Source organism: Zootermopsis nevadensis, unplaced genomic scaffold (assembly GCF_977971745.1).
Source record: "Zootermopsis nevadensis isolate Lab colony 2312 unplaced genomic scaffold, Znev_1.0 Znev_ptg000008l, whole genome shotgun sequence".
Lineage (NCBI taxonomy): Eukaryota > Metazoa > Arthropoda > Insecta > Blattodea > Termopsidae > Zootermopsis > Zootermopsis nevadensis.
The window spans coordinates 15,750,644-15,774,716 of record NW_028259140.1 but is presented as its reverse complement, the minus strand read 5'-3'; the positions used below and the strand labels follow the sequence as shown (position 1 = coordinate 15,774,716).

At 38.7% G+C, this 24,073-nt stretch overlaps 2 protein-coding genes across 8 annotated transcripts in view; one reads left to right on the top strand and one right to left on the bottom strand.

Annotated features, from left to right (window-relative positions):
* LOC147874529 (uncharacterized) overlaps positions 1–24,073 on the bottom strand; it is an 85,426-nt gene that overhangs the window by 18,768 nt on the left and 42,585 nt on the right. The gene's annotated exons all lie outside the window — the stretch shown is intronic.
* The window catches only part of LOC147874531 (uncharacterized), a 59,499-nt gene that overhangs the window by 32,086 nt on the left and 3,340 nt on the right, over positions 1–24,073 (top strand). Inside the window, exon 1 of one of the 4 annotated variants that reach the window (XM_087344743.1) lies at positions 12,039–17,846. The exons of 2 other annotated variants lie outside the window; for them this stretch is intronic. The gene's annotated coding sequence lies outside the window, so the exon portion shown is untranslated. Of the gene's footprint in view, positions 1–12,038; positions 17,847–20,587; positions 23,807–24,073 lie in introns of those variants that run through there. One more of the 4 variants, XM_087344742.1, reaches the window with a different exon arrangement.

Genomic DNA, 24,073 nt, shown 5'->3' with positions numbered 1-24,073 from the left:
CCGTAGTCAGATGTCTTGCGGACCCTTCGGGTATGCGCTGGGGAGGGGGCGGGGCAAGGCTACAGGTCGAAGTGTCTCTAACCCAACTGTCGAGAACAATGGCGCTTTACAAAGAAGCAAGTGTAAAGCTACGTTCCGACTTCAGAAGATTTAGACGCTGCATCCAGCACGTCCAGACCGTTAACAAACTGTTTCTTATCGCAAACTCAAATCTGACACTAAATACGTATTTTTCCGAGAATGTCATGAAGTAAAGACAAGTTTATCTTTAAGGTGATAATTCATTTGAGTGATAATCGTATGATCGTATGTATCTAAGTTTTAGAGATTCAAAAAAAGGCAAACGAGTATTGACAAATCATGGCCAGGATAATCGAACAATCAGGAACGGTAAAACTGTATTTTAAATAAACAACGACCATGAGGTTAAAGAACGGCTGAAGGCCCCTACAGTAGATTTCAGAGGCGGTACTATGTATTTCTGTGCCGTAGATAAGATTTGATTACTACGCCCCTAGTGAAGTGCAATCATTACGTCTCGATCAAAACCTGAGTTTATTTACAATGTATACACATAACATAAATACAACTGTTTAACATTTTTCATTAAAAAATTTGAATTTACAATGTAAATTTCCTTTCTTTAACAGCTGCAAATTCATCAATAACATCATTATAATTATTTGTTCCAATATCGTCCCCACTGCTAGAAGGAAAAGATTTAGCAATCACTTTCAGCCCTACAATTTCATGTATCACAAAAATATATTATAGAGAGTAAGGAATTTACTGATATTAAAATAATGTTATTAATAGCTAACTCCGTTTCGCCGTAGGCAGACGCCATGCTTCCTGCCCCTCGTTCTGACTCTGGAAAACTTTAGTCTTACGGAATCAGGAAACTTCTATACAGCTAAAGCATCTCGAAAAACAGTAAGACCACTACTTTATCTGGTAGAGCATTCTTCATTACATATGTCTTGAAACGAAGATGACTGTCTCTTGAGTTGCTGCGCCGTACAGTCTAATAGAAGTTTTCCGACGTTTCAGAGGCGCCTGCAGTATCAATTATCAAGGTGATGATGAGTAAGCCGCTGGCGAAAAATTATTCATCTCTCCGAAACGTCAGTAAATTCCTACCAAACCGTACGGCGCAACACCCCACCCCCAACACCGTGAAACGAGAATTTTAAAATAAATTTAAAATGTTTTGTCTCAAGATGCAACAACAATTCCATTGAAAATTAGTTAATTTCCTTAAAAAAATACTCGAGACAAAGTCTTCACACTTTCAAAAACTTTGAATAATACGATATTTTAACCATGCCGGCTGAAGTAAAAGGCCATAAACTGGACCTCACCACATTTTACTGCCACGCCCAACTATTGAAAGTACATTACAGTATTTGAATTTTATATAAGATTTTTAATGATATGTAAGTGATATTTAGTGCAAAATGTGACTAAGTATGATTAGTGCGTACATGTCACTGAGATTTCAAGAACAAGGGACGAACCTAAATATTTGCGTTTCAGTATCATTGCCTAAATACGTCACATTTATATTCTTTAATTTAAAAGTTTATTACACCAGTGAACTTATCATCGAAAGAGTGACACTGATTATTCGTAAGCGTATTTGAGTAGGGAAATCCGCGACGGATAGAATAACATTTAATACGTCTATTTCCAGCGCTCATTTGTTTCTGAAAACGTGGAATCAATAGTGAAAGCAACCAACTTTGAAACTTCAACATAAAAGATTCATCCAAATACCAACATAATAAAACTACACAAGGTCTATACAAGGCAGTTAGAGTAAACTTAGCGAGTAAAGTAGGTACTACAGAGTTTCGTAACAAGATTGAATTAGCGGAAACTTGATTAAAGCTCTGTCAATTTGCTCTCATCAAATCTACGTAACATTGTACCACATAAAACGTTAGCTAAGCGGTTTCTATAAAAAAAACTAAACAAATATTCATTGACTGGACTTTTTCCATCGTTCTTAATTAAAAGAAGAAACCACGACGTTTCGGAAACTGGGTCTGTTTCCGTCTTGCTACTCACTTGGGTCAGTCAGATAGAGCTAGTCTCAAGTGATGGAAACAGAGACAGTTTCCGAAACGTCGTGGTTTCTTCTTTTAAACAAGGGCGATGGAAAAAGTCCAGACAATGATTAGTTTAAAGTGTAATCCACAATCGTCAGAATCCTTTAGAATTGAAAACTGAACAAATTAAACGTTTCATTTACAATAGAAGTCGTCATCATCATGTGGCTTTCGTGGAGTTAGGCCTGTTCCGGCTTCACTTTTCCAAAAGCCTCTTCAGAGGTCATCCCCGACTTATTCTTCCTTCTGGTACATAATTTCTTAAAATTTTGGGTAGCCTGGTCCTTGCCGTTCTGTCTACATGTATAGAAATCGAAAGAATATTATAACCAAACTATTCTATGGCATCGCCTGTACAACCCTGATTCCAATTCATCGTGAAACCTCGTTCGATGAATCCGCGTTGGACAAACTTTTTATTGCATTCGATTAAAGAAAACAGTGAAAGTCGGTCGTGGAAACTCAAAATCATATACATATTTATTCTATTTATGTTCAAGTATATCTATGAACAAATTGTGTAATATAATAAAATAACTATGGTGTTGTGTATATTAGTCGAAGTTTCATCGACACCATCAACACAACTTACTTAAATTTACAGTAGTAATATATTTGCATTAATATTTTGACAAATAGCAATCTTCGGGTATTAAGATACATTAAACGTCACTGACATTACAGAAAGCAGTGCAGGTTCCAACGTGGTGGATTTACGAGTCAAATGTGTTCATTCCCAAAAATCACATCGCCTCGAAATCGTTTGCCGGCGTTGGTGAAATATTTAGGAAAGCGTGTCCTTAAAAGAACCGAACAAAATAACACACAGACTCGTAACAAAACTTGGGGACACAGAAGTGTTTGTGATGGTAAACATTCCGGGGTCGGGCATGTTTACAGGTGTTTTCCTAATAAATAAATTCTAAAATATAACTTTATATATTATATTAATGCCACCAAAGCTCACAAATACCGTTGTAATCAAGGTTTAGTTTCAAATTAAACATACTTAATGTAGTCGTAGCACCAGGGAGATTTTTTACGCGTTAAAAAGTTGATATACATCACTACTGCGTTAAAAACCCCGTTATATTAGTTTAAAGACCAGATCAGGGACAGAGAACACAGTAATAATGGTTTTCATAGGCTAGCAAGAGAAGAATGTACACAAAATTGTTTAATTAAAACATATACAGGCCCGTCTTAATTACGGTTCTGCTTTGTGTCATTAACAATTTTCTGAAAGGAGGGCAATTTTGAAGAAAAAATATAGCCTAACAAAGTTTATATGTACGTAATGAAAATTAAGGGTTACAGTGAAATTAAATACATTAATATTAAGTTCGCTTGTATAATTTGACTCCAGTATCAACTCCGTTGAGTAGTTTCGGGGATGAAACAGGCCAAGGGACACGAACTGACCATTGGGCCTTCATTTTACTTTCTGCAAAGAATGCAAAGATAACATCTGTGTGCCCAGACTATCAGCAAAAGGTATCCCTGGAAGAACCAGGTTCTGTTTTGCTGCAGTTTGAAACAACTAAATTGCCTTCAACTCCGGTTTGTTCCGGATTGAATTTTGAGCTAATTTTCAACTAGAATAGAGAGAAGCGTGGGAGGGAGAGCGGGGTGTTTGACGGCGCTTTTTAACACGCAGCCACCAAGATCTGGAAGAAGAATTGGGAGGGTGAACGGGGAGAGAGATCCGCTTATTGAAGAACAATGAAGTTAGAGGCTGGAAAAGACCCCCTGACATGCCAATCCCCTGTAGCGGGCGTTACACTCTGCAAATTACAATGGTTATAACAACTTTATCACCCCAGCTACGTCACTGCGTCTTCTTCAACAAGTTTATAAATCTTCAATTTGTTTCTTGGATGTTCATAAGCCGTATTTCTCTAAAACATATGTACTTTCTCTAAAATATAGGTGACTCTTGTTATATACGGGCGATTGTGTCCTTGCAAAACGCCACGTACATTGTAAATGAGTGAAACTGCAAACTAAAGCAATGGTCATTTGATATTATATTGGCGCCAGAATTCTCTGATGTTAAAATTCTCATCTACATCAAACTCCCTAGTGAGCCTGGATAAGGTTCGACGCAGATAAGAGGATTTAAAATTGTGCCCCGGAATTGACCTACGTCTGATTACAGAGGACAAGCAACGTAAAACTTCACTTGCATTGCCCTGACAATGGGGGGAACAAAGCACCTCTGAAACGTCGGTACACTTCTTACAGGCTACAACCCAGACAGCCATCTTCTCTCCTGCTGTATTCCAGTCTTATTTTGAGACTTCTCCTGGTTTTCGCATGCGACTCTTTGAAAACCAAGTCATGGCCTTATAATCATCGTATGTTCTGTGAAAGATTGTCGTCCACAAGTTTTCTAAATTTACATTTCTTATGATGTGCAAGGAAAACGCACACAAGAATTTGGTTTGTGAACCTCAGAGCATTTGGGATGCCCATATTTATTTAGGAGGGAAATATTAAAATTCCAGTTACTACGAGCATCATAAATTCAGGTTCTGTTACCAATTCAATTCGCAGACAATAATAAAGACAATACGTACTTTTACATTTTTCGTACAACCTCCTACTTGCCTGCGCGAAACCTGTAGCCCTGCTAACTAACTAACAATCTAACCAGATGGCTTACGGAACCCGAAGGTTCATCACCGAACTAACCAAAGCCCTCCACCGGACCCTGTCCTGGGCCAACAAAATCCAGTCTCCTTCAACTCCTATCTCCCATAGATCCCGCCTGAGATTATCCTCCCATCTACATCTAGGTCTCTCCAGAGGTCTCTTCCCCTCAGGCTTCCCAAATAGTGGACCCAACCAACCAGATGGCTTACGGAACCCGAAGGTTCATCACCGAACTAACCAAAGCCCTCCACCGGACCCTGTCCTGGGCCAACAAAATCCAGTCTCCTTCAACTCCTATCTCCGATAGATCCCGCCTGAGACTGTACTCCCATCTACGTCTAGGTCTCCCCAGTGGTCTCTTTCCCTCAGGCTTCCCAAATAGTGGACCCAACCAACCAGATGGCTTACGGAACCCGAAGGTTCATCACCGAATTAACCAAAGCCCTCCACCGGACCCTGTCCTAGGCCAACAAAATCCAGTCTCCTTCAACTCCTATCTCCCGTAGATCCTGCCTGAGATTATCCTCCCATCTACGTCTAGGTCTCCCCAGAGGTCTCTTCCCCTCAGGCTTCCCAAATAGTGGACCCAACCAACTAGATGGCTTACGGAACCCGAAGGTTCATCACCGAACTAACCAAAGCCCTCCACCGGACCCTGTCCTGGGCCAACAAAATCCAGTCTCCTTCAACTCCTATCTCCGATAGATCCCGCCTGAGACTGTCCTCCCATCTACGTCTAGGTCTCCCCAGAGGTCTCTTCCCCTCAGGCTTCCCAAATAGTGGACCCAACCAACTAGATGGCTTACGGAACCCGAAGGTTCATCACCGAATTAACCAAAGCCCTCCACCGGACCCTGTCCTGGGCCAACAAAATCCAGTCTCCTTCAACTCCTATCTCCCGTAGATCCTGCCTGAGATTATCCTCCCATCTACGTCTAGGTCTCCCCAGTGGTCTCTTCCCCTCAGGCTTCCCAAATAGTGGACCCAACCAACTAGATGGCTTACGGAACCCGAAGGTTCATCACCGAACTAACCAAAGCCCTCCACCGGACCCTGTCCTAGGCCAACAAAATCCAGTCTCCTTCAACTCCTATCTCCCGTAGATCCCGCCTGAGATTGTCCTCCCATCTACGTCTAGGTCTCCCCAGAGTTCTCTTCCCCTCAGGTTTCCCGACCAATACACTTCGCTAATATAAAATTTTAGTTCAATTTTTGTAATGAAATTAAGATTTTTTAAATTGCATTCAGTAAAAATAAGTAAACTACAGAACAAATTATAATACGTTCTTAATAATAAGCGCTTAAAATGCACGCATAAACTGGAGGTCCTGTGTAAATGTCTACCCGTAGGCTCCCTTTTCTGAAACTGCTGCCAGAATTAAGTTCTATACTAAAGACGTCTTCTGAATTTCAGATTGATAAAACCTAACTTTTCTTTACACGATGATCAAACTGACTCTATGATTTCGAATCAAAGGACAAATAATTAAATGGAAAGTATATGAAAGGCAGTGGTAGTGGCCTGATTTAAGATAATATCTCCGCTTTTGCCTGGGAGGACTGAGGAAAACCACAGAAACCTTTCCTCAGAACAGCAAGTGTTCGAGTCGTGGACCGAACCCGTTTCCTGCTCAAAATAAACCAGAGTTCTAATCGATCATTCGTAACATTCGATTAACTATCAAGGAGTGAAGAAAATTATGTAATGAAACTCTTGTTCCTTCATACCTTATTTTATTCACATGTAATTAAACAGAACCAATCTCCGAAACGTCGTGGGGTTTTAAAGAAAAGACAATGAAAAAGTTCTGACAATGAATAATTTTAAGAATAAAATATTGCAAAATGTGTGAAAGGAAGCGGTCGTGGCTTAATTTAAAATACAAATCCGTAATGTATTTGGTGGAACTGAGTAAAACCACTAAAACGTTAGCCCGAATAGCCTGTATTCGAGCAGTAATTTGTACCTGGGACCTTCCGAAAACGATCCAGGAGTGGCTACTGTGTTTGGTTGTTTTTAATATTCGCCAACTGATTTTAGCATGACGTAAACCAGAAATAGACCCTACTAAAGGACTAAATCGCACAGATACATAGGAATGTAAGCCTATACAACAATTTAATCTCCGATAATGTTTTCAACGGGAGGAAACTTTCAAAAGGTTGTGTCTGCGATAAAAATTTCGACTGTGGTATTTTAGACTGTGATACCGTGAAGGCTGGTAGGTGGTTACCAATGTCTCAAAGGAAAGCTTCGTCTCCATCATCAGGGTAGGAAACATTTTGACTGTGCATTGCGGGACTTGTAGTGTGATAAGATTCATATACAGTGAGTCCGTAAAATAATGGTGGGATAACAAACAGTCATAGTTTTGGAACAGAGCACGATAGAGACATGAAATAAACGTTAAAATAAAGAGTAACCCTCCAAGAATCTTTCCTGTTCAGTAGATTTCGATATGCGCTCCTTTAGTTGCCCTGCAGACATCAAGACGATATTCAAGCTCTTGCCATACACGACCGAGAACATCCGGTGTGATCCATTCTTTCAAATGGTCCAAATTGCTTGTTGCTTCACATAACTCCAGAAATAAAAATCCATAGGGGTAAGATCTGGAGAGCGTGGAGGCCGGGATATCCACCCTCCTCGTCCGACCCATCGCTGAGGAAATGTTTGGTTTAGGTAATCCCGCACGAATGTGGAGGTGCTCCATCTAACTGGAGAATGAACTTCTCCGGTATTTGGGGCACTGCAAACCCTTCTAACGTATCCAGGAAGTTCTTTCCCGTCACAGTCTGTTCAGCAAAAAAGAAGGGGCCAATGACTCTGTCTCGTCCAATTGCTCACCGCACATTAACTTTTGGGCTATCACGTTCATGTTCCATAATGTCACATGGAGGTTCATTACCCCATATTCTAACATTATGCCGATGGACTCGTCCCGAAACATGAAACGTGGCCTCATCACTTACCTATCCAGAATGTCTGTAGCAAATTCGAATCATTTAATTTTGTCCTGTGGATAAATTTTATGTAACATCTGAATTTTATAACCAGTAATGCGTAGTCGTTTCTTTAAAACGTTGTGGACAGTTGTTTTTGAAACGCCTAACTCCACAGAACACATCCGCACTGATTTCTTCGGGCTACGCAGGAAACTTGCTCGCACAGCTTCAATGGTATCGTCAGACACTGATGGTCGTCCTGGACGTGACTTCTTCAGTAGGCTCCCCGTTTCTCTGGGTTGTTGAGCTAGAACCTGTTTACGTATCGTAAAATTGGAGAGTTTCTCTTTATTTTGACGTTATTTCACGTCTCTATTGTGCTCTGTTCCAAAACTATGACTGTTTGTTATCCCACCATTATTTTACGGATATATATATATATATATATATATATATATATATATATATATATATATGGAAGGCTCCCAAAAGTATAAGCACTGGAAAACGTGTTTATTCCTCATTTAAAAGAGACTACATTTTAAAGGTCTCAAGTATTTCTCGTACGAAGTCAAATATGCCACAACCTTCTTAGTTATGTTCTGTAAAAATGAAAACAATAGTTGAGGCCTTCCGAATGTACGACATTTTCTCCACAGCTTTCTTAAAATCTTTTCCCAACGAATAAGCTCGTACTTAAAGAGTTAAAGTGACTTAAAACAATCATGTTCCAATTCACAAACCTTTCGTGAGAAACATAGTCGAGGAGCTACGTCTCAGACGTCTCTTGGCTTGGAAAGAAAAACAAGAAATAGAAGGACAGAACCGAAAATATACATGCGGATGAAACAAAATTATTCATCAAGTTCGAGAGACAGCAAAATCAAGGTTTAAAGATAAAATAATATGAATGGAAATGTTCGATCTATTCTAACCTGCCGCAATTCCAAAATTAAACCTCTTTGCTTATTTCATTCCAAATTAATAACACAGAATCATCTCCAGCAGGAAAATAGCATCTGAGTTTATGAATGAAAACTTTTAAAAGACTTGAACGAACAACTCATGTACAGGGCTGTACGTAAAATATACGACTTCCGATAAATTTGCTCGTGGAATTATGAACAACGTACATTTTATACTATTTTATTGTATAAACAAAGAAAGTACAACAACATAACAATGACGTGCAATATTTTCAGGCCTGCAAACTTGTGAAAAGAATTAAGTAAAATTTCATGACACCCGGTATGAATGTCATTGCATTAAAAATCACTGTAATTTCACACAGTTTAATTTACTGTTGTCGAAAATATCAATATGTAAACTTATGAGGTGGGGGGAAATGTACCACTATTTAATATTTTACGCCTTGAAATATGCTCCAAAAGGTATGCAGGCTCAACAACTTTACCGTTTTCCATAATGCATAAATGTCAGGCGCCTCTGAAGTATATAGTCTTTAATTTGATGTAACAGGACGGAAAAAATTTGCACAATGATGAGCTACAGTATTCATAATCTATATATAATATTATTACGATAAACACATAATGAAGGGGCATGTAGAATATAAGGGGAAAATTATAAATTAATGCAAAATGTTGTCGAAAATCCCGAGGATTTATAGAAGGCAACTTTGATAACTAGATTTTTATTGTAGGTTGATGTTAAATTGAATCTTTGAGAAACAGGATGTGAAAATATGATCTGGATTCATCTGGCTCGGGTTAAGATGCAAAGACTGACATTGGAACTTTCGCATTCCACAAAAGCAGCAAAATGTTTTGGCCAGCTGATCGCCTATCTACCCTGCGCGATAAAATGGCCAACTGAACTCACCGGAGTGAAAGATATCAAACAGGTAACAGCTTCGTCTGTAGGGAACGCATCGTTACCTTAAGGTAATGAAGCGAACAGAATGGTTTACCCCCAGAAAACTCACACGGACTCTACATTCGTAAAATTTGAGGTTCTCACGGCGACAATACTGAAGACGGCTGGCTTCGGGGACGTTGCGCCATGTAGTCCGTCTGTCAGACGTTTACGTCCGTCAGAGAGAATCGCTCTAAACTTCTATCAGACCACAACAAACCAGAAGACAGCCATCTTCAGACTCTAAAAATTCTATCTACACGACAACAAACACCACGGTGGTCTAGCGGTTAGAACGCTGGCCTTGTAATCCTGGGGTCTCGGGTTCGATTCCCGGCGGTGCCCGAATTTATAACTTGTGTTGGGCAAGGCCGTGGTCTAGGCAACACGGAGTTTTCCTCCGGGGGCTTCCCCGGTTTCTCCGAGGCATCCCAACAATTACTCCATTCACACACAGAAGAAGGCAATGGCAAACCACTTCTGGATCATCTGCCAAGAACGTATATGAACAGGTCCCAGTCCGAGAAAAGGATGGAAGGATCCTGTTCATATGGACCCGTCGTCAGACAGAACACTAAGTAAGTACGACAACACTGGTTCTAGCATAAATTAGAAATTATCATAAAATTACCGGCTGGGTTCAAATATTTTATTTTCAAAATTGTTGTTCCAACTGAACGTTCTTTCACTACATTTAAGAGTCAATTTTTGTGCAAGTAAAGCTTTACCTGATTAAACAAAAAGCCCTTCCATGTTATTATAAAGCCTCTGTTCATTCTCAAAACAGAATGTCACTTGTAACACGAACCCTAAAAGCAAGTTCGTACCTGTTTTGTATTACAATTACGTCTTGTTTGAAGTGTTGTCTGGCGTCTGTTGAAATGTGGTAATCACATGTAACCACACAAGGACTCCATGACAACATCTCGATTCGGTTTTTATAACGATTGACGTGTATTTATTTGCGACAGAGCACAATGCTGTATCGCTTACAATATTATTGTCTAATGATAAACAATGCAATGTAAAACATCGCCTAAATTTCAATGCAACCGACGAACTGGTATTGAAGGATGATATTCAAAACTGCTTAATGTGAGCTGAGTGTTAAACAGAGTAGCTCACTGTTATTGGTTCTTTATTCCAAAATAATATTTTCCAAGCAGTCGTAAGCGAAATGTTCGAAAGTGCTTAAAATATGTCAGAGGTGTAAGGAGGAATAAATATTTAATAAATTTCCCACGTGACAGCGACATTTGAAGACAAATTCAAATATGGACGTAATTAGTCTGTTTAACTGTTCTATAATAAGCTAACTTCAGTTATAAAAGTTTGCTTGAGAAACCGCAAGGGAAAAAGGGACTTCGTTCGTAGATGGAAGATTAAATTTGAAACTTAAGAAAGGAGGTTTCGTAGACATACCTAATCTAGTTAAGGAATTTTGTGGACAGTTATGAACATTCGGGTTCCAAAGAAGCAGGGAAGTATTTGACAAGCTAACTACAGCTCAGAGAAATTTTGCCCCATTTATGTAATTGAATGTAAGTGTTTAAAATGGTATAATTTACTTGAAAATAAATATTCAAAAATAACGAATTGGAAAAAAGCCATATAATGTAAAATTACATTAAACATTCAATATGACTGAGAAATACGTTGTTACTATGTCTGCGACGGAGTGAGTTTTTATCTCTGTCGAACTGCGTCCATCCCTAGATGATACATGAGTGAAGAACTTGGAGAGAAATCTGTCCCAGTGCCACTCTGTCCACTACAAATCCCACAAGGACTGACCCGGGAGCGGCGAATTCGGGAGTCGGCAGTGAACTGTATTGAACCTCGATCAGAAACAACTCTAGCTACCAGCTTCGGGGAAAGGTGATTCATATAAAATTACGAGATATTTGTGAGACACAAGTTTCTCGCGGCGGTGAGGGTGTCGACTGAGATGCCGTGTGGACCTGTGGGTAGTCACCAACGTTTCGCAGGCTCAAGATGGAGTCAGAGCATTCCTCTGAAACGTCACACCACACAGAGCCGAATGACAGGATGATTAAATAAATCATTAGTCGGATGTAATTTGGAAGGAAGTGGTCGTGGATCGATTTAAGGTACTGTCCTGGTATTCGCCTGGAGGTACAGAGAAAGACCAGGAAAACGCTCAGAGTAGTCGATTTTCGGCTCGAAATTTGAACCCGTGACATTGAGACCACAAAGCATGGCGTGTCTTAACCATTAGGCCGAGACGTTAGGTGATATTTTATTTAGTTTGAAAATGTAACACTAAAAACTTATCGTTGTTCGTAACATCTGCCTACAACAACCACGTGCTTCCAGTTTGATTTTACCTTTTATTAGTAACATTACTGCGTACTATTAGATCTTTAATTCGTATTATTTTTATAGTAATCTCGTATTTAAGGTTTGGAACAGATGGCAGAAGCCTCAGATGAACCAGTACAACTGCTTCAAATTACTGCCTTGCCCATAACAAACGTACGTTGAGGAATTTAAATACCTTCACAAAGAGCTGATAAGTACAGTTTAACAACGAAGGGGCCAGGAAAGAATGCCATTTCGTACGATGATCTTTCTTGATATTAAAAGAACATATTCTCGGCGTTTCAAATTCCAAAAGTCATAGTAAAGTAAAGTAAAGTTTGTCCCACTATACGCCATGTAGGCGTTTGGGGTGAGTGGAGGTATAGCTCCTCTCTTCCTTGACCTCGGCACTAGATGGGGGTGAGTGGTCAGCATCACGCCCCGGCCGGCTTTACCCCCGGGAAAGGACCCCGGTACCCATTGTAGAGGAGGCTGGGTGGGCCCCAGAGCCGGTCTGGACGCAGAGGCTAGAGGAAAAATCCTCTGCCCCCGACGGGGGTCGAACCCCGGCCGTCCAGCCCGTAGCTAGTCACTATACTGACTGAGCTATCCCGGCTCATCCAAAAGTCATAGTAGCTCTGGAAAATTACAGAAGCACACAAAAGTGTATGCTGTTTGTTTTTCATAAATAGATCTTTAATGTAATGAAATGGAATACTCGGAGAAACACGTGGCTAAAAGCATTCATGCAGGGTAAATACAGTGAGCATATGAATATTGTTCCATCTCCCCATTTTTTGTTTTATACAGTTCCATAGAAACTAATATCTTCGAAGTGATCACATTTTTTTCAAAATATTATGACTATTTCCATCTCTCACATTAAGAAGAGAAAACGGACTGAGAATTTTCGGGAACAGGGTTCTGTGGGAAAGAACAACAGGAGAACGTGATAGGAGGATCGAGAAAAATCCAGAATTGTTTGTGCCGTTCACCAAAAATTACTACAGATCAAATTACTAGGGATTATAAAGGCACAATTTTAGACGAAAAACCTGAAGGTAAGAGACCCGCAATAGGCCTAGGTATGTGAGAGTATAATATTAAAATGGATAGATATATGGTATAAGTGTGGACTAGATTATGCAGAGGCGTGTTTTGTGATCTCGGTAATGAACCTTCTGATTCAACTAACGGTAATGAACTTATCGACTAAATTAGCTACTGTCAGCTTCTCAAAAAGACTGTTCCATGGTGTTAGATCGCATAAGTTTGTCCTAAACTACCGAAGGAAATACAACAAAATTTTGATTCTGAAATCTTGATAGGTGGTCGGGGAAATTCAATAGTTTTATAAAACTGTTTATAAAAGTCCACAATTACATACTAATTCAAACAGAAACAAAAATCTCAGTCAAAGTATCACATCGCATTTCTTTAAGATTCGTTTTAAAATTATTCCAGTTTGCGCTTACATCTCCCAAGCAGCCACTTCCTCCCAAATTCTCCAACTAAAAACTATTGTGCATTTTTCATTTCCTACATACAAGCTACTCTGCCATCATTTATCAATCACAACGATGTTAGAAACACAGAAAACAGAGAAGGAAATCTTATGACCTTCATATTACCTCGTTTTAATGCACTGTACCTCAAAGTATAGGCCTAATCTACCGTTGCTTAATTATGCGTGAAGGGAACAATCCCTAAGTTAGTTCATCGCAAATCTAAAATAAACCACCCGCAAGAAAAGCTGTTTCAGTATTGCTCATTTCACATTGAAATGGGCCCACTGAAACAATTTCTGTTCAGGAAAACTATTTTACTTCTAGACAAGTCGAGGGCAGAATCAGAGTTGAAGCACCTAACTTAAGACAAAGAGTACGATGTTTTGTATTATTAGGGCTATCACACGACACAGAAATGTAAAAGAACCGAAAACACCTGCTCAACTCCAACTTCGTCCATCACAAATCCCATTTGAAGTACCGCGGAAATGAAAAGGGAATGGAATGCGTGAGTCCAGCGTCAGATAATTTATAAACCAGTTATTAAATAGACGAGATAATCACAGTTAACAAACACTGCACTGGTTTATTTATATTTCCGTGTAAAAACGAGCATTCCATGTACATTTTACGAACAATGACGTCAGCGAATCCGACAAGATTCATTCAGGACAAGGAAAGAGTAAACGACGGTCTGCAATTCCAACTAAAGTCAGCAAATACTGGTTTCTGAAACCACTCACTCCGCTCCCGACAAAGTCTCTCTATATGCAAAATCTTATTGGATCTGCCAACTCTGTCCATCCATTCAATTTGGCGAGATTTGTTATGGTGAGTGCCGTAACCAAGTGAAGATATCAGCTACTCGACCACTAAGGCCGCTTTGATTAAAATTCTAAATGAAATTTTGATCGTTAATCCATTCGCGAACTCGTCGAATCTACGGCTGCACACAGATTTTCATACCACACGATAAGTCTAAAACAACTATAACTAATCTTGCGATGTGCCTCATTCTCTACAAAATAACTTGTCGCATTCTTTAAGTTCGCGCTTTAACCTTCTACAAAAAAAAATCATATTACAACTTTTAAAAATAGAAGTAAATTCAGTGAGTGAACAGAACTTTTGTAATCCAGGCGTTAATACAGCCAAAACCGAAAGTTCTGCAGAACAAAACTCTACATTTCTTTTTCATCTGTACAACTGCTCAGAAGCTACAGTACCCGTCACAACATTGCATGCTTCAAGGTCAAAGCAACATCGTACAACATTTCAACACGAATAGAGGAGCCAAAGCGAGTGAAAGAGTTCAAACCTCGCAGCTTAGCAAACTTATTGTAGCAGTTACCTAATTTAATTCTTCAAGGACACAGAAGGCCCTCATTCCTGTTACTGCGCTGCTCCAAGCCACCAGTACAGCGTTCCTAGCTTTGTAACGCTGCGGGTTCTCTCTCCTAGGCTCCAATGTGCGTGTTGCAAGCATGTACGATTACCTCAAAGCTACTATTATAAAGAACAAATTACTTGTCATAAACACCCAGGATGCAGCCAGTTTTTTAACAAGACTAGGTGTTGTACGACCGGATTTTGAATCCAGGCACGGAATTTTTCTCTTCGCCACAGTCTAAGCCGACACTTGAGCCCACCCAGCCTCCGAGGATTTCCCTTCGGACGCAAAGCTGAACACTCACCCCCATATAGCGCCGAGGTAAAGAACGCCACCATATTTCCAAATGGCTTGGTCATTAACCAAGCACCAGGGACAACTTTATTTTACCTTTATAATTTATAATACATTCCCACAACTTGAGTTGTCAGCAGCCTCTAATTTAAAGCTCCAGCTAAATCTGCATTACATACATGAGTACATATATAAATATATGCACCAGTAAATATCTGTATGCAGCAGAATTCTTGAACCAAGTGATATTTATCACCGTGTTTACGAAAGCCCAATCATAAGAATCGATTACAGAAATGTCTGGTGAATAAATTCCATAATATTGGCTGGTTAAATATTCAATGACCTAATTTTCTTTATTATTGATTTCCAGCATTTTAAAGTTTTTATACATAACTTCAACGGCAACTAACCTCGCCATGTCTGTCAATTTAATTGACAAAACGAACGCACTGTACAACATAAAATTTATACGGTCAATCTCTACACATTTGCCAATTGTCCAGTTTCAATATTTTGATACTCCTGTCAGATGGAATATTAAATATCTATTTTTCTCAGTCATCTGTTGTTTTAAAATTTCACAAAAACGTCCATCGCCTAACAAAAGATTTACTTCAAAAAAATTCCAAAGCCAATCAAATGTCACATTCCTGTGTTGATCAACAATAATGTTGATTGTACAAGAGGACACCACGTAAGAAATATTTAAAATGAGATTTAGGGTTTTAACGGCGTTCCTTACATCGTGTAGTCTGGTAGATATTGACAAACATTTAAGAGTATTTTACTGTTTCCATCATCAGGAAGGCAGGAAGCTCTTTAAAACGCCGATAAGTATCTACCAGACTACAGGTAGCAATATCCCACAAGATAACCGTCTTCATTTTCAGAGTAATTTCCTAACGAATTTAAAATAAAACGGCCAATTCGTCAAATGGGTAAGTTTCTTTGGGCTGTAAAAAGTAGGTATTAAAAATGTATTCGCATGTTTGAGATCAAATTAAGAGAAAGAAGGGTATGAAGGAAAGAACATGTACGGAAAAGAACAGCCTAACTATAAAACGTTTTATAATATATTACATTTGTCAACCCTATAATATTCACATTCCTTCTATTTTAAATATTTCTTATTCGCTGTTAAGAAATATAGATTTCACAGCTTAAAAGTCGTTTAACATCCAAAACGATTCCCCGTATATCCGTTGGATTCCCCAAATCGACAGATTTAAGTTAGACAAATGTTAAAACCCTCAACAGAGGAAGATACGTTACTGGTCAGATTCTCTTAAAGGGAAATCGCTTCCGTCCAATTGGCAGTGACACGAATGAACAGCCATCAGTTATGCAGCACTCGTTACATAGTTTGGTTCTATTTAGATTCTGGAACTAAGCGTTTGCTGTCCTGTCGGTCTGCTGTTAGGAAGGGAAGAGGTTGGCTACTTTCGTCAACGAAAGACACATCTTAAATGCAACATCACGTAAACCAATAAAGTCTTCTCTCGGGAGATGGCACCTTGAATGGAATGCGTTGGAGATTTCAACAGATCGTCACAGAATAAAATGGAGCTAACAGCAATTCAGGCGCACTAGATTACATCAAGGCTTTGGAGCCTTTACATTTACTACACGTTTATTTAAGCCACGTAAATAAATATTGACCTTAAATTAAATTTAAGCGCTTGTCCTCAGGTTTGCATAGCTGAAGTTTAATAAGCAACTTCAGTTTTCGGGGACAAACCGCCGTGACTTTTTAATTTTAACAAACGTTTCGGGGAACAGTGAAGTTATCATCTTCAGGATGAATATGTGTGAGGTGGGGGAGTGATTACGAAGCACTTACAAACGTACAGCAGTCGAAGGTGACCGACGTTGTCTCACACTGAATATTTACCAAATAAAGCCTGTAAAAATCAGCTTTCACCTTTCTGTCATACTCCTTCTGAAGCACTTTTTCGCTCTTCACCTACCATCTTCCTCCCACCTTTGCCATTTTCTCAATCACCTATTCCCTTAACCACGTGGTCACCTCCCATTGGATAGCACTCCGCTCCGCTTCTCGTCCATTCAAATCAATTACTTCCCACTCGCACCAGATCTTTATACAAGCTTATTATGACTGACGAAACCAATCGATACGGCAATCTGAACGAAACGATTAATGTCTCACACTACTGGGATACTCTGACAAGTTTTCCGAGGTTTTATTCAGTTGTAAAGCAAATACCGGAGGTGTAATTCAAAATAGGAACTGCCCGCCTACCCTAAAAATGGAAGATTACAGCCAAAATAACCCCCCGCTAAGTCGTAAAGACTAAAGCAACTCCAACCCATCTGGGTTCAACTTCTAGGTTTCAATCCAACCAAAGGTCTCATAGCAAAAGATAAATTGCCTGGCAAGATCGTCCCCCACGCCACCAGTAACAACAGCCCCCCGTCTGAACATGTCAAGGCCTACCTTAAGCTAAGACAACAGCTTACCTAAATGTCAGGAATACGTAATCATGATTTCATGATAAAAATCCCAAACTTCGTTCACGGGATACGAACAATAGTAGCAGCGTCCTAAAACAGCAAAGTTCTGGCCGCGTAAGTAACAACAGAGACATAATTTAACTTCGGTTCCATTACAGCTCGTAGGTAGTAAGACACATGGCCCTAACTTTTTTGCAGATTCGAATGTCCGTAATCGTCTGTGGTGATCTACACGGGATGTAACAAAGATCGATTTGAAAAATAAAAGTGGTGAGTATATTAAGAGTAAATAAAAAGGTTTCAGAGCGAATTACATTTCATACATAGATGCTACTTTTGAAAGAACGTTATAATTTAATATACTGGAAATTGTAATACAAAGTTATAAGATTTCCAGTGTGGCAGACTTACAAAACATAAGCCTGTAAGATTTAATTAACTCCATGAAGTTAAGTCCTTTATGATAATCTATTCAAGAGCTAAATCACATTTTACGGACCTGAAGCCTCATTACAATGTACACAATAGCAGCCAATGAACTTAATCCTGATTCAGATTAATCTAATACAATATATATTTTCCATTTTAATATTACCCTTCTACCTACGCCTAGATATTCTAAGATTTCTCTTCCCTTCAGGTTTCCGACTAAAATTTTCTACGTATTTTTCATCATAAACAAAAATATTACGTGCATTCCAGTCTCATCACCCGCTATTTGACCGTGGTTAAGAACGCAAATTACGAAACTTCTCAATGTGCAGGTTACTGCCTTTGGGGTGTTGCGCCGTGTAGTCTGGTAAAAGTTCACAGACTTTTCATAGGTTCTTGCTGCCTCCACCTTCATGACGGTAGCAAACACCTCTGAAAAGTCTGTAAACTTTTACCAGACTACACGGCGTGACATATCAAAAGATGGTATTTCCTCTCAACGCCATGAGAGACTACAATTTCATCTGCATTATGCGGTTTTCTACATCCTGTTAAAATTCCCTCCCTCTCTCTCTCTTATATAGTTCAAAATTTTCTTCTCAGCACCTTTTTTTTCAAACATTCTTACTAAACTGAACTAACAACTGCATATCAAGTATAAATTAATAAACAGTCTAACGCTAATTTCGGCCAATCCAGGGTTAGAATTTCTTGGTCGAAGTTCCTTAATGTGTGATTGACGAAGTATTATGTTATATAACTAGATTATATCGCAAAAGGCTGCTACACGTCAATATTAGGTCACGAATCATGACATGCTTTAAGTTAGTATTAACTACGCAGTTCTAAGAGCGTCGTTAAATAGCAAACGATTCAATGTATCTACAAACTTCACCGGTAATTACCATTCAACGAGAAAGTAGTAACGACTTCTGGCCGGCATGTTATTTTGCATTTTAAACAAAAGTGACAACAGAAATTTCTTAACACAGCTGTTACCGTGTGTGTCTTCAATTTCCTACACTGATCGCTATTAGCATTGTTCCATTCTAATAATTAACATGATTAACATTTGTTTAGTTACCGAAATAAACAATTTCATTAGATACTCCACCGATGGGAAAAATAAACCTTCAATTTAAACATCGCTTTACCAAACAAAATAAATCATATTTAAAATATAATAAAGGATATTACAAGCAAATATGAAACGCTGTTAAATCATTGCAATACGTCGATGTCAATGAAAGTCAATATGCCAGATGACTGTAAACTGAGATAAAGAGACAAGTGTTGCAAAATGAATAATTACCTCAATATGGGAAACTGTGGATAACAGAACTCAACTGATTGTAATAATTCCACTTCGAAACATGCACTGCCATTAGTATTAATATTTATGACAAGCATATGCATGACTCTCCATGTTTGGTATTGTTAACGCACACTAGTTTACGACCTAAAATTAACTCTACATCCACAGTAAGCCATGTAATTTTCAAACATTTCCACTAATTACTGAATACGTATATCAAGGGTCTCTGAAACAAGGGATCATTTTGATTGAATTTTAAACAACCGACAGTCATTCAGTTTGTCTACTTTATTGTGGTAAACATAACAATCCCTGGGCAATATGTTTTATTGATATAATTAAATTATTGATAATTATTTAATATCAAAATCAATAGAAAATAATGAAGTAAAGTAAAGTAAAGTTTGTCCCACTATACGCCATGTAGGCGTTTGGGGTGAGTGGAGGTATAGCTCCTCTCTTCCTTGACCTCGGCACTAGATGGGGGTGAGTGGTCAGCATCACGCCCCGGCCGGCTTTACCCCCGGGAAAGGACCCCGGTACCCATTGTAGAGGAGGCTGGGTGGGCCCCAGAGCCGGTCTGGACGCAGAGGCTAGAGGAAAAAAAATCCTCTGCCCCCGTCGGGGATCGAACCCCGGTCGTCCAGCCCGTAGCTCGTCACTATACTGACTGAGCTATCCCGGCTCCCGAAAATAATCAAGACGTGATAATAAATTGTTATACACATGCATTTATTAATAGTCAGACCTACAGAATAGAACACTTCAGGTTCAGTAGAGGGAACAAGCAACAATTTCAACGAGCGGGCATCGATTCCCGACAGTGTACTATTTCTGTGTTAGCCATAAAGTCCGTATCTGCTCTGGAGGCCACACAGCCTCCTATCCAATGAATATCAGGGTTTTTCCCAAGGATAAAACGGTCGAACCCAGTGCCGAGGTTAAGAACGCGTAGATTGAAACCACCACTCCCCAGTACGTCTGCATGGCGGTACATACAACACGAGTCCAAAAATTACTTTTATTTAAGCTTCAGTTCATTAACATGTTCACAGAGTCGCGTCGGACTTCTAATACAGTTCCGTTCAGTCAATGATTCGACACTCCTTTTCTAAGACCCATGTAACTACCTTCCATTGACGCCTGGGTTTTTCAAACAGACTTTCTTTTTTTAATATTTCTTAGTCACACTGTGGTATTCACTCAGACACGTCGTCACTTGCATTAATGAACTCCTTCGGTAGTCCAATTATTAATTAATTTTAATAAATTTACACATTCAATGTGCAATAAATCCTTGATGGTCCATCGGCTTTAATAATTGCTATTCTGATTGATGTCGCTCAGTTAAATTTAACTTGGAGTCGAAAAGAATAAAGAAGGAATGGAGATTAATATTTTTCAGAGAAAACCACTTTTAAATTTTCCAAGGGATTTTAGATGAAGACAGAATTATGTTTCGTTGAAATTCCAATTTGTAACACTGATTTTAGGGTTGGTTAAATGTTTATCTTTGTCTCTTGAAATTCAATTCATCTTCCAATTAAAGGGTAAAAGAATTATAAATGCTGCAGCGGTTTTAATAATTTACGGCAAAAAGGGAAATTGTATGACGCCGCGTGGTTTTCGTCTGTTCTGCGAATTTTAACCACACAAACCCTGGAATCACGTGACATAAAGTTTGGTGAACTAAGGAAGATAAGTGTGTACTGTAAAAGAGATATATTTTGATACAACAATTTCTGGCCTTCTATCGAGGGTTTTAATAGAGCTGACTTTGCACAAGTTCATGCTAAGCCCGATGTTGAAACAGAAGAAGTCAACAGTTTTCACAGAGAACGATGAGATATGGAAACATCCCTGCTTGTTGCACTGGAAAAAGTATCACCTTCTGTAGTTAACAATGAGAAGAAATTCAAGATCGTGTTGTCTCAGAAGGCAACTAAATTGACTTCATTTCCTTAAAAATCCGTACTTGAAAAAGCTAAGAAAAACATAGAATCTTAAAAGCGATCCTGACATTTAAAACAGAAACAGCAAAAGAGTTCGAAATGAATATCTAATGTTTCGAACAAATCTTTGTCCTTTGAAATGTGCAAAATAACTTCAGAGGAGAACATTATCCTGACCTGTGAGAAGTGGATTCATAAATACTGCGCCTGGGTAAAAAAAATCTGTTCTGTCTCGGCTGCAAATAAAATTACATGCTTATATCGAATAGTTTAATATATCGAAACAAGATCGATAGTGATCATACTACCATCTCATAAACCAGTTTAGGATAAATATGAATCAGGAGAGAATAAGAAACATTTAAAACTCATAAAAACTATTAAAAACAGAATAAGTACGTAAATTGGGTCTCAACTAGCTCCTTTTTGCTTGTGAATAAGAAGATAATTATTTAGGAGCTAAGAAACAAATCTTATGTTCAAAACAGAGATTCACGTTTTCATATCGTCTGCAGTCTATATGAATTTACATGGACGTTATTAGTGGTAACTCCTTCATAGCACATGTAATTTAGTATAGTTTTCTCTTTAAGCTAGGATAATTCAGAACAACACACGTGGAAACTCTGTGCGGATAAAACCTTTCCAGTTTTTTCTCATATTTAATAAATCTGATAACAGAAATTGTGTTCCTCAACTCTTATATGTTTTCGTTCTACAACAAAACACTGGCATATTTTTATCCCACACAATTTTAAAATGTATCTATTTATAGAACAAAAATACAATTTTCAAGCCTTATATTAAGCAATAATTTGTGACACGAATTCAATTACTTATGACAAGGGCCAAGGAAATGATTAAGAATAGAATTCTGAACTCATAAATATTTTACTTAATCTAAGAAATAGCCTAGCTGAGACAAATCGCGTCACAACCAACCAGGCCAATGAACACGACAGTTCTTTGTTTCAAATTTCGCTGTGCTAATTTTTATATCATTATTTTTCAATACGTTTAATCTGCATAATAAATTGTCTTAAAATTGGTCACGACCCCGTGCTGCTAACAGTCTGTCATTCGTCTCTTCTTACCGTCCGACACTGTATAACAAATTTTAAGCACTACGAATGACACGAAGGTCAGGGATGTAGGGAAATTTCTGTACAAAGTAAGATGTAAAAGACAGGTCAAAATTAGGAATTTAGAACTGCCACTGGGGTAGAAGGCACGAGAACGATACGAAAGAGTTATGTAAATAGTATTAGGGATTAAGGAATAGTCATGTAGAGTAGTATTAGTGAATAGTTGTAGTAAGCAGTAGTGCTAATAGTGCTACGTATGTAAGGACTGTGGCCGTGAAAACCTGGTGTTAGGCGGCCACAGATCTCTGTATATAGTCTAAACCAAATATATTATTATTATATCATTCACTGAATTTATCACCAACGATCATCAGTTTTGTGGTGAACGTCACCCATTCTTACGTCTGGACTAAGACATAATCATAGACGCAAATTAAATAAGAAAGAGTAATACAAAACAAAAAAATTCTATTAGGAATCACCTCCCAGCGGATCAGCCTATAACTAATTTCTAGTTCAGTTATGATTGCCTTCGTATGTCCATTTCCCCACCTTATTTAAACACGATGTAAGACTATACAGTAGAACGTCGAATGATTGTCGTGGAAAATAATGTGAAAGGAAGTGGAAGTGGCCTACTTTAGAGTACTATCCCTAAATCTCACTTTGGCTGACACCAGCTGAGTGTCGGTTCAGAAATGAATCCCTTACTTTAGGGCCGTGGGTATGATGAAGAGTAGACCTTAAGCTGTTTGCTCCGGAACTTGAAAGATGTAATCGCTTTATATAACACTAACTGGCTCAGGATACGACATAATGACAAAGTTTTGTGAAGAAGTTTAATGAGAGCAGAGAATTTCTCTCATCTGCAATGCATGATACATGTCACGCAGACCTCATCCTCGCTGATTTGGTCACACTATTAGCAGGCCTGTGTGAAGAATGAAATTACGAAGTTCTTTAATATGTAAATTTCTTCAGTACTTGATTACTAGCTCTTAAACAGATTTAAAGCTGATGATCTCTTTCGGGAAACGGTAACCTCTCCTACCACCGCTACAGACGTTTCTATTTTCCGTTGGAAAAATGCAGAAAATCTAAAACGTTTTCATTGCGATGAAGACGTCGAGGTTGATTTTGCTCGGCAGTAACGCTGTGTGGACTTGTATATAAATTTGCAGGAGTGCCAAAACTAACAACGCTGTGATTTTCAATAATGGGTGTTGGCTATGCAAAATTTACCACATAAATGTTAAATGACGAGGTCCAGCTTCTCAAACTTATTGTATTTAATGTATTCTGAATGTAATTTATCTGAAATTTCTTTTTATCTTTGTAGAAAATGGTATAACAGTTGTTCGATTTAGGGTAGTGGTAGTTACGTGTGTCTTAGCTGTGAAGATAACCGCCAGTCGTGTTGCAGGGCGTTCAGCAGTAGGTCCAGAGGTAAGTACGAAGTGTTCTAGGAATAACTTCTATTCAGGAAATAGTTTAGAGAAAGAGGTGACATTCCAATCTCAGTGTCGTGTTAATACATCAGTGTTATTAGTTAAATTTGGTAGATTAAGTAATTCTCCATGACTGCGTAGGCTAGCCAGTGAATAAACAACCAATCCAGTGTATCTGTTATGACGCCAAGATGAGTATTACAGAAATATTTGGGACCGGGTGTAATTTCAGTTCAAGAGTAGAGTATAGTATAGTAGAGTATAG